Source organism: Oryctolagus cuniculus, chromosome 14, assembly GCF_964237555.1.
Source record: "Oryctolagus cuniculus chromosome 14, mOryCun1.1, whole genome shotgun sequence".
Lineage (NCBI taxonomy): Eukaryota > Metazoa > Chordata > Mammalia > Lagomorpha > Leporidae > Oryctolagus > Oryctolagus cuniculus.
In genome coordinates this window covers 31,486,048-31,504,401 of record NC_091445.1, presented here as the reverse complement: position 1 = coordinate 31,504,401, position 18,354 = coordinate 31,486,048, and the positions used below count along the sequence as shown (strand labels likewise).

General features: G+C 37.6%; 1 protein-coding gene and 1 long non-coding RNA gene across 30 annotated transcripts in view; one reads left to right on the top strand and one right to left on the bottom strand.

Moving 5' to 3' along the window:
* FER (FER tyrosine kinase) overlaps positions 1-18,354 on the bottom strand; it is a 475,696-nt gene that overhangs the window by 345,789 nt on the left and 111,553 nt on the right. Inside the window, exon 1 of one of the 29 annotated variants that reach the window (XM_051853927.2) lies at positions 16,216-16,383. The exons of the other annotated variants lie outside the window; for them this stretch is intronic. The gene's annotated coding sequence lies outside the window, so the exon portion shown is untranslated. Of the gene's footprint in view, positions 1-16,215; positions 16,384-18,354 lie in introns of those variants that run through there. 29 annotated transcript variants of the gene reach the window in all.
* LOC138845158 (uncharacterized) overlaps positions 1-18,354 on the top strand; it is a 56,307-nt gene that overhangs the window by 32,072 nt on the left and 5,881 nt on the right. Inside the window, exon 3 of the long non-coding RNA XR_011381957.1 lies at positions 1,019-9,528. This is a non-coding gene — a long non-coding RNA (uncharacterized lncRNA). The remainder of the gene's footprint in view (positions 1-1,018; positions 9,529-18,354) is intronic.

Below are 18,354 nucleotides of genomic sequence, written 5' to 3'. Positions count from 1 at the left end.
AAAGTTAACGTGAAGTACACAGAGCATAAATCCTTAATGACACAGAAGCGTTATCTCTTAGTGTGGGGCTTTAACAATGAGAGGCACTGAAGCAGGGCACAGAGTTGTCCTACATGTCAATTAACAGGGAGGAAAACATCCAATCTTTCCTCCTCTGCATAATGAAATTCACAAAGAGATTGAATTATAATTTTTTGCCACTACTTGTTGACAATGTTTAATGTTTTGTAATAACAGAGTGTGCATACAGCATGTCATGCCATCAACAGTATTATGAAGCTGGCAAAACTCAATTATGTAAGTTTGACATTTACACAAGATAGGCTAGACTACTCATTAAGCATGCCTAGAAAGTCAAGTACTTTTGGAATAGTAAGGTAGAAAGTCTCCTGACAATGATTAAGAAGTAATTGCTCTCCATATGTAAAGTACCTAAATGCAGAGTGCCTTGATGGGATAACTAAACAGTCTGGCCTCTTACATATTTCCAGCCTTTCAAAATATTCTTCCTCAACTTTGTAATTTTACTTATTATGCTATAATTGCTATTGTAAGCATACTAAGTAAGAAGGAACTGAGCAGGAATTCATTTTAACTTATGAAGTACTTGGGCCAAAGGTACACCAATGTTTTTTCACGTGGAAATTAAATCAAGAGTGACAGGTTCTGATCAGAACATCTTATGTTAGTCTTGACATCTCTTTGATCAACTATGCAACACAAAACAAATCATTTAATCTAAATTTTAGCTTATAATTGTTAAATCTGGGAGTTGATTAAGTTGTGAGACACATAAAATGGCAGAAAATTGTGAAAATTCAGTTACTAGTTAAGGCTAAAAAAGCACAGAATTTGGAAAGCCCAAAAAAACCTTTGTGATCATATGTTCTTATGAAACATTTTAAAATACAATAGGTATGGGGCCAGCGCTGTGGTGTAGCAGGTAAAGCCACCATCTGCAGTGCTAGCATCCGTATGGGCCACAGTTCAAGTTCCAGTTGCTCCATCTCTGATCCAGGTCCCTGCTAGTGCCCTGGGAAAGCAGTAGAAGATGGCCCAAGTCCTTGGGCCCTGTGCCTGTGTGGGAGATACAGAAGAAGCTCCTGGATCCTGGCATCAGATCAGCGTGGTTCCGGCCATTTCAGCCATCCGGAGAGTGAACCAGCGGATGAAGACCTCACTCGCTCTCTCTCTCTCTGGCTCTACCTCTCGGTAACTCAGCTTTTCAAATAAATAAATAAATCTTTTTAAAAAATAATATGTACACCCATAACTTCCTACTTTTAATAAACTTCCTGGCAAAAGAAAATTTCACAAAAATATATTTGCAGCAATACTGATACACCAGGCATTTCTTCTTTATTTTTGTTTTTTTAATTTTAGCTTCCAAATATAAGAGAGAACATGCAGTATATGTCTTTCTGTGTCTGGATTATTGCACTCCAGTTACATCCATTTTGATGCAGATGGTAGAATTTCATTCATTTTTTACAGCTGAATAATGTTCCAATGTATATTTACTCCACATATGAGTTTTATTACTGCAATAAAGTGCTTTTTTGCTGGTTTTTCTCAAAAAAAAAAAAAGAGTAAGCTCTTCATTGCAGTGTAATCATCACCTTACATATAGCAATTGCTACATTAAATTGACCTAACAGTATTTCAATAACCTGTAAACAGAATGATAAGCCAAAAAATCTATATTCTATTAGTGTAGCAAAGCTGTGGATAAAGGAATACAGAGTAGCTAGGACAATGGCAGCAGCGTAATTCCCAGACTCCCATATATCATCTAAGAATATAACAAAGAACAAAAAGAAAAACAAATAAAAATCCATGCAGTCAGCATAACTAATAAGCACAGAAGGTCCAAATTTTAACTTGACCATGAATAGAAAAATAAACCCCAAATCTCTACTAATGATCTTCCCTCCATCCCTTTCTAAGCCTTCATGAAAACCAAGGGCAGTTCTAAATAAAGGAAGAAGGCAGGTGTGGGGTAGGGGAAACATGAATATAATGGATATAAGGAGAAAAGAGAAGGCAGCAGCATGCTTAAGATTGATTTAAAAACACCACCAGGAAAAAGAAAGCCCACTCTACATGTGAATATACTTAGGTAACATTTCAGAGAGAGAAATAGTTAAACTGAGAACATTTAGAAACTGTGAACTATGAAAAAAAAAAGAAACTATCAAATGAAAACACATATAAATAGAATCATGAAGAATATGAGATTTCATCCTACTTGCAAGCCACAGTTTCATGGATGCTCACAGAAGACACAAGGTTCCCGGACAGAGGCAAAAAACAGTTTACTATGCACAGCAGTATCAGTAGCTACCATATCATCATTTAGGGTAGAAAGCCTGGTGACAACAGACAATCTAGTAGAAAATATTTTCATCATACATAACAAATAAAGGGTTATTAACTGTAAAACATACAGAACTCATAAAATTTTAAGGAAAAAAATATCAAAAACTCAACAGAATAAAAGAATGGTAGCTTTGTGCAAGAAAGGGAAATAAAGAAAACAGAGTTCACTAAGTATACAGTTTTTACAGTTCTGACTTTTGTTTCCATTGGAATTTCACATAGAATTTAACAAAATTAATAGGGCAAGAGAGGTGAAATATTTTTAAATGGGAAATAAGAGAAACAAATGAGTCAAACTGTTCTTCCAGTGAAAAATATAACCACACTAAAAGGAGCAGAGAAGAATTAATGCAAGTTAACAATGAAAAACATCATTTGTCTACAACTCAAGACTAAAATAAAAAAAAAAGAAAAGGAAAGAACATGTTCTAAGCAAATACCAAACTGTAGCTTATAAGCTTCATTTTTCAGAGGCATGACTTGGCAATAATAACATTATTTTCCAAGTATTCTAGCATGCAGCAATTAAGTAAATACATCATAAATAACAGAAGCGAGGTTTCTCACTGTCAGAGAAAGAAGCTGTAAATATGTAAATAGGAAAAGATGAAATGAACTTATGGTTTGGGCTGGAATAGGAAGCATCAATGTGAACCCCCTAGTCTTATTACAGACAACAATAAATATTGATGAATCAAAATACTGGGAAAGAAAGCACAGAAGTATGTGTGTAGATTTGCTTATTTCCTATTCCTATCCATTGAAAGGGCCTACTACAAAGACACTCCAGTAGCAGTAAACACCCAGAGCACACATACTGTTTTTTAAACATGACTCTCCAGTAAAAGGAACTAGGACTCCTTGGAGAAATTGGAGCAAGACAAGTATAAGATGAGCTAGAAAAGAAGACAAAAGAACAAGTTTGCAGTGGCTCCTGGCAGCCAAATCTGAACATAATTGTATATAATGATAGGATGGGGCTGGCACTGTTGTATTGCAGGTTAGGCCACCGCCCGCAGTGGCAGTATCCTATCTGGGCACTGGTTCATGTCCTGGCTGATCCACTTTCAATCCAGCTCCCTGCTGATGTGCCTAGGAAACCAAAGGAGGATGTTCCAAGTACTTGAAAAACCCAGAAGCAGCTCCTGGCTCCTGGCTTCAGTCTGACCCAACCCCAGCAGTTACAGAAATTTAGGGAGGGAACCAGAGGATGGAATCAATCAATATCTCTCTCTCTCTCTCTCTCTCTCTCTCTCTCTCTCTCTCTAATTCTGGCTTTCAAATAAAAATAATATAAATCAAAAAAAAAAAAAAAAGGAAAAGTTTGTAACCCATGAATAAAAATAAGAATCCATGAGTTCACACTGATACAGTAAAATAATACATAAACTTAAAAAGCAAATCAAAGAAAGAAAAGCCCTTTCTTACATTAAAATATATATATATATATACACACATTAAATATATATATATATATACACACATTAAAAGCATGATGGAATTAGAAAATTAGACGTGAAAACTAGTGGGTAAAACTGGAGGATTAATACCACATTTGCATGATGTCAAAATTTTCCCTACAAAATATTTATTAACTATAAAGGGAAATAAAACCATAATTTTACTGTGGAAAAATTAGAGACCTACCACCTTAACGAAATAAACGATAAAATTAACATCCAGTAATAGCATGTTCCCTAACAGAATGCACTTGAGAAGAACAGAAACGTCATCTATATGGCTTCCTATGAAACATACATAACCTAAATATTGTGCTTTTTAAAACGCAAACCAAGAAATATTCTACAAATTAATTGGTCCAGTACTTTTCAGAAATACCTACTTTATGAAACATAAAGACTATTTACTCTCACCGTAAGGAAGACTTGAAAGACATCACAACTAAATGAATTTGTTCATACATACTACACACAGAGAGGAGAGGATAAAGCAAAGATCATTAAATATGAACACTTTGGGAAATATGGGTGAATGGTATAGGAGGAATTCTTTGTGTTACTTCAATAGTACTACAGGCCTAACTAATGTCAAAATAACAAGTTAAAAACATCTGTGAAAATCTGATGAAAACTGAAAAATATCAGAATATTCAAAATGTCTAAAGAATTGGCATTATTGAGCCTAGAGATGAAATTTCTTAAGGAGTTTTTTTAGAAGCATCAAAATACTAACATTCCAGTACAGAAAAAAAAAAAACATTAGTTTTCATATGTATTTTTCCAAACAGGTATGTTTCTACTACAAGGAGTAAGAAGCAAAGAAGAAATAATATGAAAAGAAAAAGCTACCACTCTACAGAAGACTAATCGAGTGTTTGGAAGAACAACAATTACACAAAATTAAAGGCATTCATCTTTTAATATTTATTCAGAATCCATGATGTCCCAGGTTTTACAAAGGATATACAGTCATAGTCTCTTCCTAAAAGACACCTGACAAGAAAATTGAACTGTCACAACATAAGCGTACAATGGTTAAAAAAGACAGAGTACAGAGATTACCATTTACTTGTCATGGACAATGAGCCACTGACCTCAAGCTCCTAGTAGGATACAATCACAAGAGACTATCCAGTAAGGTGATGAATAACCTTAATGAAGTGGCTTAAGAGCTACATGTTACGCATTGACTATCTAGCAGAAACAGATAATACCAGCTGTCTGTGGAGGATAAGTTTTTCACTGTATACTTAATGGACTTTACCATGTGATTTTGAAATTTGAACCTTGTAAGTGTGAAAAGCGAATCCACTGAGTCACTACGATAAAGCAAATGAGTCTGAAGAGAAGTTTCACAAGCCCTCACTAGCATATTTCACCTCTTATCTGACTCTACATTTGGCCTTCTATTTTAGACTACTACAGTGTCTAAACTGACCTTGATCCTAGCTAAGATCATCCTGCTCATTTAGACACTAGGTTCACCCTCTGTCACCACTCAGGATTTCTCCATTGACTCTTCCTTCGTTTCTGCTGCTCTCCTGCTCTTTACCAGGACTTGGGAGCTTTTTCTGGTCTCCCATGCAGGTGGCAGGGGCCCACCCACTGCTTTTTCCAGGCCATTATCAGGAAACTGGATCTAAAGTGGAGCAGCTGGGACACAAAACAGTGACCATACAGTATGCCAGCATCCCAGGCAGTAGCTTTATCCACTACGCCACAACGCTAGGCCCCAATCCTACCTTAATTCCATTTCTTCCAGTTATTTCTCTCCTTGCTTTTTCTGCAAAACTCTTGAGAAAAATCTGTCAATGCTAGCTATATCTAGCCTCATCCCTCTCATTCTTCTTACACCTGTCTCAGGTAAGATTTTCCCTTAAACTTCAGGTTCCAGCTTCCAGCTAATTCAGACCCTGGAAAACATGCTCCAGCAGCTGGGCCCCAGCCACCCATGTGGGAGACCTGGATTGAGTTCCCAGTTCCTGACTAAAGCCCTGTTCCAGCCTCAGTCACTGTGCGCGTTTGGGAAGTGAAGCAATGGATGGGAGGGCTCTTGCTCTCACTCTCTCTCATTCTCTCTCTCCCTCCCTCCCTCTCCCTCTCCCCCTCCCTCTCTCTCTCTACCCCCATCTTCATTCTCTCCCTCTCTCTCCCTCCCTCTCTCTCTCTGAAAAATAAACAAATAACAACTTTCAGATCCCTAGTTCTACCCCAGATCTCCTGCTCAAACTCCAGAACTAGAGATCTAAGTGAAAACTTGACAACTCCACTGAAGTGTCTCCTAAGAATCTCAAGATTAAGTTCCTCATCGCCACTTCCAGAATCTTCCCTCCCACATTTTCCTCCATCTCAGTTAATAACTCTGCCATCTTTCCAGCTGCTCATGCCAAAACTCGTGGAATCAGCTTTGACTTCTACCTTCACAGAGTACATTCAATTCATCAGCAAATCCTCTAGGTTCTGCTTTCAACATACAATCAATCCTCATTATTTGTAGATTCTGTATTTCTGAATTCACCTACCAGCTAAAAGTTACTTGTAAGTTCAAAAATCAACACATACCTAGCTTTGCGGGTCACTTTAAAAGCATGCCATGTGCTGAATGTGAAAAATCTCACCAAATACATAGGTTCCCAGCTGAAGGATGAGCAAGTTATACTTGCCTTTTCGTTTCAGCTTTCATAGTCTAAGAAAATGTCCGTTTAAAGATTTAGTGACAATTTTTTCACATTTTTGTGCTTTTTCTTAGTGATTTTGCTTTTAAAATGGCAACCAAGAATAGTGCTGAAGTGCTGTCCAGTGTTCCTACGCTCAAGAAGGCTGTGTGATATGCCTTCTGAAGAATGTATATGTTAGATAAGCCTTGTTTAGTCATGAGTTACAGCACTGTTGGTTATGAGTTCAATGTCAGCTGACAATATATATTGAAGCGTCTATAAATGGAAACACACATAAAAGGGAGTTATGCATTCATCAGATGTGGAGGTGACCTTGCTTGCAGGAACTAAACTCTTTATGTCCCCTTGAAGCAGAAATTCAAGACTTAAGGGCTCAAAGTCCATGAATAATAGGAATCAATTATTTATACATAATCTGATCACTTTTCCTGCTTCCATCCCAGGTCAACGAGCATAACACCTGCCTAGATCACTATATTATCCGGGAAGTAACTGGTCTCCTTACTTCTATCCTTTCCCTACCTGCCCAAACATTTTCAACGAAGCTTCCAGAAATATCCTATTACAATATTAAGTTAGTTGACTCAAATCCCTCCAATGGCTTCCCATCTTACTCAGAGTAAAACCAAGTATTATAGAAGAACCATCAAGACCCTACCTAAGCTGTGCTTCCTCTACCTCCAACCATTATTCTTCTTCTGACTTCATCTCACACCTCCAACCCTTTCCCCTAAGGGCCTCACTTGCAGACACACAGGCATGTTTGCTGTTCCAAAACATCAAACATGATCTGATATCAATGTTTATCCCCCTGGTTATTCCCCTTACCTAGAATACTGTTTGCCCAGAAAATCATCAGGTTCACTCCCACACTTCCTTCACCCTTCATTTAAATGACTTTCTCCATGAAAACTTACCTGATCATTCCTTCCAACACGTTAATCACCTATCTTGGATCATTTTTCTTTATCATACTTAAAAACTGTCTAAGCTACTCTAGCTTCACAATTTCATAATTTTTAAATTCATTTACATCAGAGGCAGAGAGACAGTGACAGAGACAGAGACAGCTTAGCTTCCAACCATTGGAAGCTCTCCAAATGCCCAATCACTGGGTTGCAATAAAGTCAAAGCCAGGAGCCAGAAGCTAAGAAAGCAACCCAAATCCCCCATGTAGGTGGCAGGAACTCAATACCTGAGCCATCAGTGCTGCCTCCCAGGGTCTGCACTAACAGGAATCTAGAGCCAGCAGCCAGACCTATCTTAACAGCTAGGCTAAATGTCTGATCTCCGTCTACTTATTTTACCAATTAGCCATTATCTGCTCTAAAATGAAAGCCTCATGGAAGCAGGAATTTTTGTTTTGTTACACACAATATCCCTAATTCAACAGTTCCTTGCACAAATAAAGAACTCAATAAATTTTAACAGTTTAACAGAAAGAATATAATTTCATCTTCTGTTTAGATCATGCTGTTTATATTTCTAATATTACCTTCTGATGTAACCAAGTCTAAATACTAATTTTGCTAAAAAGATCACCTATAAAATACAGAAGAAAATCAGCAAAAGGATACAACCTCTTTGTATTTCTTTGTGTGCAGAACTCTGTTTGATTGTTAACAACACTAAGCAAGGAGGGACAAATCAAATTATTGTGTTTTTTTTAAGAATTGATACAAATAATATAAATGAGTCATATACCAAATTTCATTCTATATATTTCAGCATCTAATGAGATTATTTTCACTGCCTCTCCAATTTCTGCATAGCTTTAACCCACTGCAAATAGGATTAATAACTAAGAGTATCATTACTTATAATGACCTTGTAAAGTTCTCATCATATTAAGCTCCCTGCAGTGAAAAGCAATTATGCCATAAGTTAGCTGTTATACATAATGTATGAATGAGTAGAACCAAAAGATGAAAAAAGCCTCTCGCTTTCTGGTAATTTAATAAAACTGATAACCAACAAACATGGCTTAAACTCTGACTTTAGCAACTACTGTATCCAAAATGCATTTCCTCCATATGAATTTGAATTCCAGAATTTTTATAAGCAACCTCCATCATTACCCACATATGACTGTGATGTTTAAATTTTTTTGTTTACATGTTTAAATTTACAAGATATAGATATTATTAAATAAGAAAGAGAAGGGCAAGTGTTGTGGCATAGCAGGTAAAATTTCCACCTGCAATGCTGGCATGCCACATGAGTGCCAGTTCATTTTCCAGCTGCTCCATTTCAAATCCAACTCCCTGCTAATGGCCTGGGAAAAGTTAACAGAAAATTGTCCAAGCGTTTGGACCCATGCCACCCATGTGGAAGACCTGGATTAAGCTCTTGACTCCTGGCTTCAGCCTGGTCCAGCCTTGGCTGGTGCAGCCATCTAAAGAGTGAACCAGCAGTTGGAAGATCTCTCTCTCTCTTTCTCTCTCTCTCTCTCAACTGTGCCTTTCAAATAAATAAGTAAATCTTAAAAAAATGAAAAGAAGGACAGTTGGCAAAGTTGGTTAATTCAAACTGAGAAATTCAACTAAAAGAGCTGTTAAAAAGCCTTATTCATTTTTTTTAATTTTGGATTTATTTAAACATAAATTTAACCATCTGTCTCACGGCTGGACTCATTTCAAACTGGTTTTCATAATTAAAGTACTCTAAAAAGACAACTCCAAGAATCTAATCAATTTTAATTGGCTATAAAATATCACATAACTATGCATAATGCATGAAGAGGCAATTTAAGAAAATCTACTTCTCAATTACAGAAAAATTTACTTTTGAATGAGACTTAAAGCTGCTCCCCATAGTTCTAGCAGTAGGTACCCTCTTACTTTGCCTTCTTGGGGTAAGTGAGGGATTGTAATTTATCAGGGAGTTGGCAATCCCTTAACACTTTTCTGTTTCTACTAGAGAAAGAATGGATAAGACAAATTGTTTCCACTCCTGCAGAAGAAGAGGGGACAGAGAGCTCCTTCCAAGCTTCTTCAGTCTGATTGCTCTGGGTATGTGCAATGTGAAGGTGCTCCTCCTATTTTGTTTCTTTTTCCTGAATACCCTGTGTGGTAACACTGAAGTGTTCAGATTCATTCTCATGTAAGAGAAGGTCCTACAAGTACTATGGGTGGGTATTTTGAGACTTGGTAAATAAAAACCCTAGTGTACTTCTAGCCATACAAAATCAGTTAGGTAGACTACATCAGAATACAGAACTAAGAGGAAATTATTTTGAACATTTTTTTCTAATTCTTCAGTATATCTTTCAAGTAAACTGTAAAACTTCAAAGCAAAATCATATCTAAATTCACTTAATTCAGTACCATATGATTCAATACGGTATTGCTTATATTTTATAAAATGAGCATGCATTACACTTATTCTCTAAATTTGTTTTCACTTCAGAAAAGCATGCTACATGGTATATATACAAGGAACAATGTGTAGGTATGTAAGTGAAGATGACATATTTTCTGCAACATGATCAAGTGGGTAAAATAGTGAGCTCAAAATATCTGGAAATGAATAACTCAAGAAGAACAGAATTTACTCCCGTAACATTCTAAAATATAGGTTAACAGCCTTTTGTTCATTAATGCTAATAAAGTATGATTTCACTCATGTTCTTCAGAGAAAGAAACAAAACTAACAAGATCTGGACATGAAAGTCACACAGACTCAGTTTTAACTTTCTTTAATCAATCCATCATGCATTTAAAAATGTGTGTGTCCAGCAGACTCATAAAATGGCCGATGTCCTAAATAGCACTCTGGCCTCAGAATCAGCCCTTAAGGCATTCAGATCTGGCTGAAGAGCCCATGAGAGTATTTTAGGCATGAAAGCCAAGACACTCTGGAAAAAAAAAAAAAAAAGAAGAAGAAGAAGAAGACCTAAATGAAAGATCTCTGCAAGTGAGATCCCAGTGTAAAGAACGGGGCCATCAAAGAAGGAGGTGCCTTTCTCTGAAGGGAGGAGAGAACCTCCACTTTGGCTATGACCCTGTCAGAATAAGATCAAAGTCGGCGAACTCAAAAGGCTTCCATAACCTTGGCAACTCATGACTAGAGCCTAGGGAGATTACTGATGCCATAAACAAGAGTGTCAAATTGTTAAGTCAGCAATAGGAGTCAATGTGTACTTACTCCTCATGTGGGATCTGTCCTTAATGTGTTGTCCAATGTGAAGTAATGCTTTAACTAATACTAAAACAGTATTTTACACTTTGTGTTTCTGTGTGGGTGCAAACTGATGAAATCTTTACTTAATATATACTAAATCGATCTTCTGTATATAAAGATAATTGAAAATGAATCTTGATGTGAATGGAATGCGAGAGGGAGCAGGAGATGGGAGGGGTGCGAGTGGGAGGGAAATTATGGGGGGGGGGAGCCATTGTAACCCATAAACTGTACTTTGTAAATTTATATTTACTAAATAAAAAAATAAATAAAATAAAAATGTGTGTGTCCAAACCCCATAAACATGTTCACATACTACATGTTAATGAAAACTTTTAAATAGAGACTAGTGCTGTAGCACAGCAAGTTAAGCTGCCATCTGCTTTGCCAGAATCTCATATGGGTTTTGGTTTGGGTCCTGGCTGTTCCACTTCTGATACAGCTCCATGCTTAATGTCCTGGGAAGGCAGAAGAGGATGGCCCAAGTGTTTGGGCCCCTGCATCCATGTGGGAGACCCAGAAGCATCTCTTGGCAGGGGGTTAAGCTGTCTCCAGTGACACTGGCACTCCACATACCACCAGTTAGAGTCCTAGAAGCTCTACTTCTGAAACAACTCCCTGCTAATGTCCTGGGAAAAGTAGCAGAAGATGACCCAAATGCTTGGACCTCTTCCACCCACATGAGAAGCCTGAATGAAGCTTCTGGCTCCTGTCTTCCACCTGGCTCAGCCCTGGCCATTGCAGCCACTTGCAGAATAAACCAACACACAGAAGATCTCTCTCTCTCTCTCTCTCTCTCTCTCTCTCTCTCTCTCTCTCTCCTTCTCTCCCTCTCTCTGTAACTCTTTCAAATAAATAAATAAATCTTTTTTAAAAAATCTTTAAAATGTTAATATTTTCTAAGAGAAAATTAAATAGTATATCAACTCAAAATATAGGTAACATAATCTTTCAAGTTTCAAATGAAAATTTTTACTCCACATGAGCTCAAAAGACAAAAATAACACAAACACAAAAAATAATTAAAGCTACTTCATGGGGCCGGCGCTGAAGCATAGCAGGTAAAGCCATCACCTGCAGTGCTGGCATCCCATATGGGCGCTGGTTCGAGACCTGGCTGCTCCACTTCTGATCCAGCTCTCTGCTGTGGCCTGGGAAAGCAATGGAAGATGACCCAGTTCCTTGGGCCCCTGCAACCACGTGGGAGACCTGGAAGAAGCTCCTGGCTTTGGATCGGCTCAGCTCCGGCCGTTGAGGCCATCTGGGGAGTGAGGAGGACCTCTCTCTCTATGTAACTCTGACTTTCAAATAAATAAATAAATATTTAAAAAAAAAAAAACAAACAAAACTACTTTGTACATTGGTAAACCTAGACTCCTTTGAAAAATCATGCACTGTAAAGAATTATCAAATTATAATAAAGACTTTAATTATTGAGTTTCTAGAAAAGAAAATTAAAGTGCACCTCAACTGAAATTCTTAAATTGATATACATAACAGAACATACATATAGAAAGAAAGTACTTTTATTGATATTATAGAGAGAAAAGTAAAAAATCATGAATTTCTGAGAGAAAACACAAAAGGTACTAATAATATTTTAAAAATGCAACAATATCACAAACAAAAATGTAATTTTACTGTTGTCCCTGTGGTAAATCAAGAAAACATTCTATATTTTCTCCTTGACTAAAAGTCTTATAGCTTTAAAAATGTAGCAGAGAGGCAAGTGTTGTATGTTAACAACATGTTAAATGTTAATAAGAAGGTCCAACGATTAGATTCCCCAGCTCCAGTTCCTGACTCCAGCTTCTGGCTAATGCAGTATCTGGAAGGCAGTGATGATGGCTTAAGTAACTGGGTTGCTGCCATCCACATGGAAGACTTCCATCTGAGCTTCTGCTCCTGGTTTCAGCCCAGGCCCAGGCCCAGCCTTTGAGGGTATTTTAGGAATAAACCAGCAGATGGGAAGGTTCTCTAGTAAATTTTTTTTAAATATTAATAACACCTAGTCTGCATAAGGTAAAATTCATAACATCTGATAGTCCATCAAAAATTATCAAGAATACAAAGAAAATCTAACCAAAACTGAAGGTAAAATTAACCAATTGAAAATGACTAACAGATGTTACCATTAGCTGACAAGAACATCAAAGCAGCCATTATAACATTGTTATGGAAAGGGTATTTCAAAAAGTATGTGGAGGAGCTGATGCTGTGGTGCATGGAGTTAAGGTACCACTTGCGACTCTAGATTTGGAGTTCAAGTCCTGGTTACTCCACTTCTGATCCAGCTTCCTCCTAATGAACCTTGGGAGTCAGCAGAAGATGGTCCAAGTACTTGGGCCCCTGACAGCACATGGGAGACTAGGAAGGAGTTCCTGTGGCTTCAGCCTAGTCCTTAGCCCTGGCCCTCAGCTACTGCAGCAATGTGGGAAGTGAACCAATAGATGGAAGATCTCTTTCTCTTTGTCTCTCCCTCTCTCTGTAACTCCATCTTTCAAATAAGTAAATAAATCTCCTTTTCTTTAAAGTGTATGGGAAGGGACCGGCACTGTGGCATAGTAGGCTAAGCTTCCATCTGTAACACCAGTATCCCATATGGATGCCAGTTCGAGTCCCGGCTGCTCCACTTCTGATCCAGCTCTCTACTATGGCCTGGAAAAGCAGTGGAAGATGGCAGAAGTGCTTGGGCCCCTGCATCCACATGGGTGACCTGAAAGAAGCTCCTGGCTCCTGGCTTCAGATCAGCGCAGCTCCTGCCATTGCAGCCATCTGGGGAGTGAACCAGTGGATGGAACGTATCTCCCTCCCTCCTCCCCCTCCTCCCTCCCCCTCCTCCTCCTTCTCCTCCTCCTCCTCCTTCTTCTTCTTCTCTCTCTCTCTCTCTCTCTCTGCCTCTAACTCTCTGTAACTGCCTTGCATATAAAATAAAATAAATTTTTAAAAAGAAGTTCACGGAGAACGGAATTAAAAGGTAAGTTTACTTTGGTGTAAAAAACTTCTTAATCGACTCATATAGGAGTCTTCAAAAAGTCCACAAAAAATGCATATTACAAAAAAAAAAAAAACCTATGTAAGGATTTCAAATGTTTTGCACCAAAATAAACCTATCTTTTAATTCCATTTTCCATAAACTTTTTTTTAAGACTTATTTTATCGGGGCTGGCACTGTAGCATAGTGTGTAAAGCCACTGCCTACAGTGCCGGCATCCAACATGGGTGCCAGTTTGAGATCTGGCTAATCCACTTCTGATCTAGCTATCTGCTTATGGCCTAGGAAAGCAGTAGAGATGGCTCAAGTGCATGGGCTCCTGCACCCTCGTGGGAGAACTGGAAGAAGTTCCTGGCTCCTGGATTCAGATCAGCCCAGCTCCAGCTGTTGCAGCCATTTCGGGAGCGAACCAGAAGATGGAAGACAGATGGAAGACTTCTCCCTCTCTCTCTCTCTGCCTCTGCCTCTCTATAACTCTGCCTTTCAAATAAATAAATAAATCTTTTCCCAAAAAAGGTGTATTTTATTATGCATTTGAAAGGCAGAGTTATAGATAGAAGGAGAGACAGAGAGATCTTCCACCCACTGGTTCACTCCCAAAATGGCAGCAATAGCCAGGGCTGAGCCAGGCAGAAGTCAAGAGCCAGGAGCTTCTTCTGAGTCTCCCACGTGAGTGGCAGAAGCCCAAGGAGTTGGGCCCTTTTCCACTGCTTTCCCAAGCACATTAGCAGGGAGCCGGATCGGAAGTAAGCAACCAGGACTCAATCCATGAGCAACCAGGACTCAATCCGACCCATATAGGATGCTGGCACTGTGAGCAGCTTAACTCGCTATACCACAGCACTGGCCCCACAAACTTTTTGAAGTGCCCTCATATGTTCAAAAAGTTTAGAGAGACATATAGATGATTTAAGAAAAGACCCAAATCACAGGAGGCAAAACCTACACTGCCTGAGACAAAAATTCACGGGTTGTAATTAAAGGCAAACTATATATTATAGAACAAAAGGTTAGTAAACTTACAGACACAGCCAGAAAAACTAACCAAAATGAAAAAAAAAAAGGACAAAGAAAAAATGAAGATAGTATCATTAGATTGTAAGACAATTACAAGTAGCCTAATATATATAATTATATATTATTACATATAATATTTCGTATATAGAATCTCAAATTTTAAAAATCACAGCCTGTATCAGAGGGCCTTTGTTTTGATACCTAGATCCAGCTCCTGACTCCTGCTTCCTGCCAATGCAGACCCTGGGAAGCAGCAGGTGATGGCTCAGCTAGTCAGGTTCCTGACAACCACAGAGGAGACCTGAATTGAGTTCACAGTGCCAGTCTAAATTGTCACAGGCATTTGAGGAGTACACTAGTAGATGGTAGCTCACTATGTCTCTGCCTCACAAGTTATCAGGAAAAAAAAAAAAAAGAATCTAAAGAGGCACAACACAGCTGGTTTTGTGGCACAGCAGTTAAGTCACCTGCAATGCCAGCGTCCTGTATCAGAGAGCCAGTTCAAGTCCCAGTGATTCGCTTACAATCCATCTCTGCTGCTAATGTGCCTAGAAGGCAGTGGAAGATGGCCCAAGTACATGGATCCCTACCAGCCATGGGGGAAATCCAGATGGAGTTCCTGGCACCTGGCTTCAGCCTGGCCCAGCCTGACAGTCATGACCATTTGAGGAAAAAACTAGTAGAAGGAAGATATTTCTCTTTCTCTCTCTCTCTCTCTCTCTCTCCCCCTCCCTCCCTCCCTCCCTCCCTCTTTCTCTCTTCCTCTCCCTCTCTCTCTCTCCCTTTCTCTCTCCTTTCTCCCTCTCTTTCCCTTTATCTGTTTTCCTATGTCTTTCAAATAAATAAAAATAAATCTTAAGAAAAAAGACACAACAATCAAATGTGGTTCACTGACTTTGATCATAATCTGGTTCAAAACAACAAAAAGATGATGAAGATCAGAAAACAAAGGCTATGGGACATTTCTGGGACGACTGGGAAGATTAGAAATTAGACTGGATATTAGATGATAGTGGAGAATCACTGTTACTTTCCTTAGATGTGATAACTGCACTGTGGTTTTTGGAAGAATACCTTTATTTTACAGGTACTCTCCATTCCCTTCTCACTCAGAGCAGTATCCCAGAACTAGCCTTCAAGCAGTTGACTGGACCAACTTGCTCAATTCTTCTCTTTTCCATCTATGTTAACTTAGTCCCTTTAAGTTCAACTTGCACAGGATTCTTTTCATTTTTGGCTTACCCCAAACCACTTTCTTCATCTGACGTCTGGGAGGCCCAACCCTTCACTTCTCACCCACAAGAGATCTTTAAAACAAAATAAACTTCTCAAAAGTAAAAATTTTTACCTTTTAATTTATATATTAGTATAAACATACTTCTGATTATAAAAGAAAAATTTATTTATGTCTCGTGTAAAATAGCTGTATATGCATTCACATTAACTATAGGACCTAATCAGAGAAACTAAGCTTCTAAAAATAGGAAAATACTATTACTGATACCTTTAGAAAGATGCGTATAAGCTCACACACTTTAGTAAAGCACATTCAGTCAAATAATTCACTTCTTAAAACCACTTAAAAGTACGGTCTTCAGAGTCTCTTGTTGCCTTCCTACTGTTAACATAACACTAAGCAGTGTTTCATCTTAGATTAAAAGTAAAAAGAACAATTATTATCCATGAATCAGCTTTCATAATATAATCATCATGTATAATAGCTACTTAAAACTTTATTATGACATCCAAATTGTATTTTATTTTTAAATAAAAATAAACTAATATTAAAAATATATTTCAAAGTATTGAAAGTAATTATGTTATCCCTTTTTCTTACTAATTATTCTCTGACAGACACAAATCTAGTGTGAAATACACAGGCATAGACTAATTACTATAGTTGAACAAAGTCCACTTGTTCTGAGATATGGATATCCATAACGTACTTGAAGTAACTTTAGAGTCTTAGCCAGGCATGAAATAATGAAATTTATAATATTGACAACTTTGATATATTAAGAAGTAATATTTAACATATAAAACTATTTCCAAATTAGATGATTTAGCAAAAGGAGCACTTGTATAAAAAGTTAAACTTTGAACTATAGTGAGACTTGGAGTTCTCAAGTAAAGTGTCAGATATAATATAAGTTCCTTGAATGCCTAGGAAATACTGCCTTGAATCTCAATAACTTAATCAGAACAAGTGCTCAGTAAATCTTTCATTACCTAAAAAACTCTTTAAAAGAGACAATTTTTCTAAATATAATCTTATTATTTATTATAATTAAGATATGAAAAATAGATTTTCAACTGTCATTTTTACTTTGCTTCACTAAAATACTAAAGATAATTTAATTAAAAAGCATTTTAAAAGACACATCTATTTTAATAAACAGACTTTAATGTCAAACTACTGGTTGAAATACAAGAAAAATAGCAAACTATGAACATGGATTCATCATCCCTAAAAAAGCAATAGAAGTTACTACAAGAAGCAGAAACTTGCAGTAACGGGGGGTGAGAGGCACAGAGAAGGAGACACACACACAAAGCAGGTGTTGGGGAAAGATGGAGAGAAGGAGGGACAGAGCAGAGAAAGAAAAGAGGGGGGAGGGGCCGGCGCTGTGGCATAGCAGTTAAAGCCACTGCCTGCAGTGCCAGCATCCCATATGGGCGACAGATAGAGTCCCGGCTGCTCCACTTCCAATCCAGCTCTGCTATGGCCTGGGAAAGCAGTAGAAGATGACCCAAGTCCTTGGGCACCTGCACCCGTGAAGGAGACCCAGAAGAAGCTCCTGGCTTCAGATCAGCGCATCTCCAGTCAATGCAGCCAGCTGGGGAATGAACCAGCGGATGGAAGACCTTTCTCTCACTCTCTTCTGCCTCTCCTTCTCTCTGTGTAACTCTGACTTTCAAATAAATAAATCAATCTTAAAAAAAAAAAAAAAAAAAGAAAGAAAGAAAAGAAAAGAGGGGGGAAGTGAAAAGGGAGGCAGGCAGAAAGGGATAGAGGGAAGAAGAAATGTACCCAAATTGGTGTCACTTCTGATCTGCTGAGAATAACAACAGTATGTTCATTGTACAATATAATGCAAAATGAAGAAGTTGTTTGCTTCATTTGTATCCGTAAAACAGTGAAAAGATATAACATAAAAGACAAAGAAAAATATCTAAAAAAAGATTCAAAGAACAAAACGAAAACAGTTTCTAATAAAGCTTTTGTTTTAAAAAACTTTTCAACTTAAAAATAAACAAAAAATCCTCGATTTTTACAATTTCTAGAAAGTCTAAATATGAAGATTGTTTAGACACATTTAAATGCCAGGAACATACTGCTCAATGATAGCAACAGTTAAAGAAGTTATGTGTTTACTCTACGCCTAACCTCTACTGAAATCTAATATTTAAAAATTTAAGACAGAAAATTACTTAAGTACTTAATAAGAATTCTAGTCATAAATCTATATAAAATATAAATAGCATGATTTTCTTTCCATTTACTTCAAAAACTTCTTATGAAACATGAGGAATATAGACACAAAAAATTAAGGTAAGGACACAATGATGCTTTAAGTAATCTTGTCTTTGTCGTGCTCTGTAATTAAATAAGTAAATCTGACACTAGAGAAAAAGTTTAAAG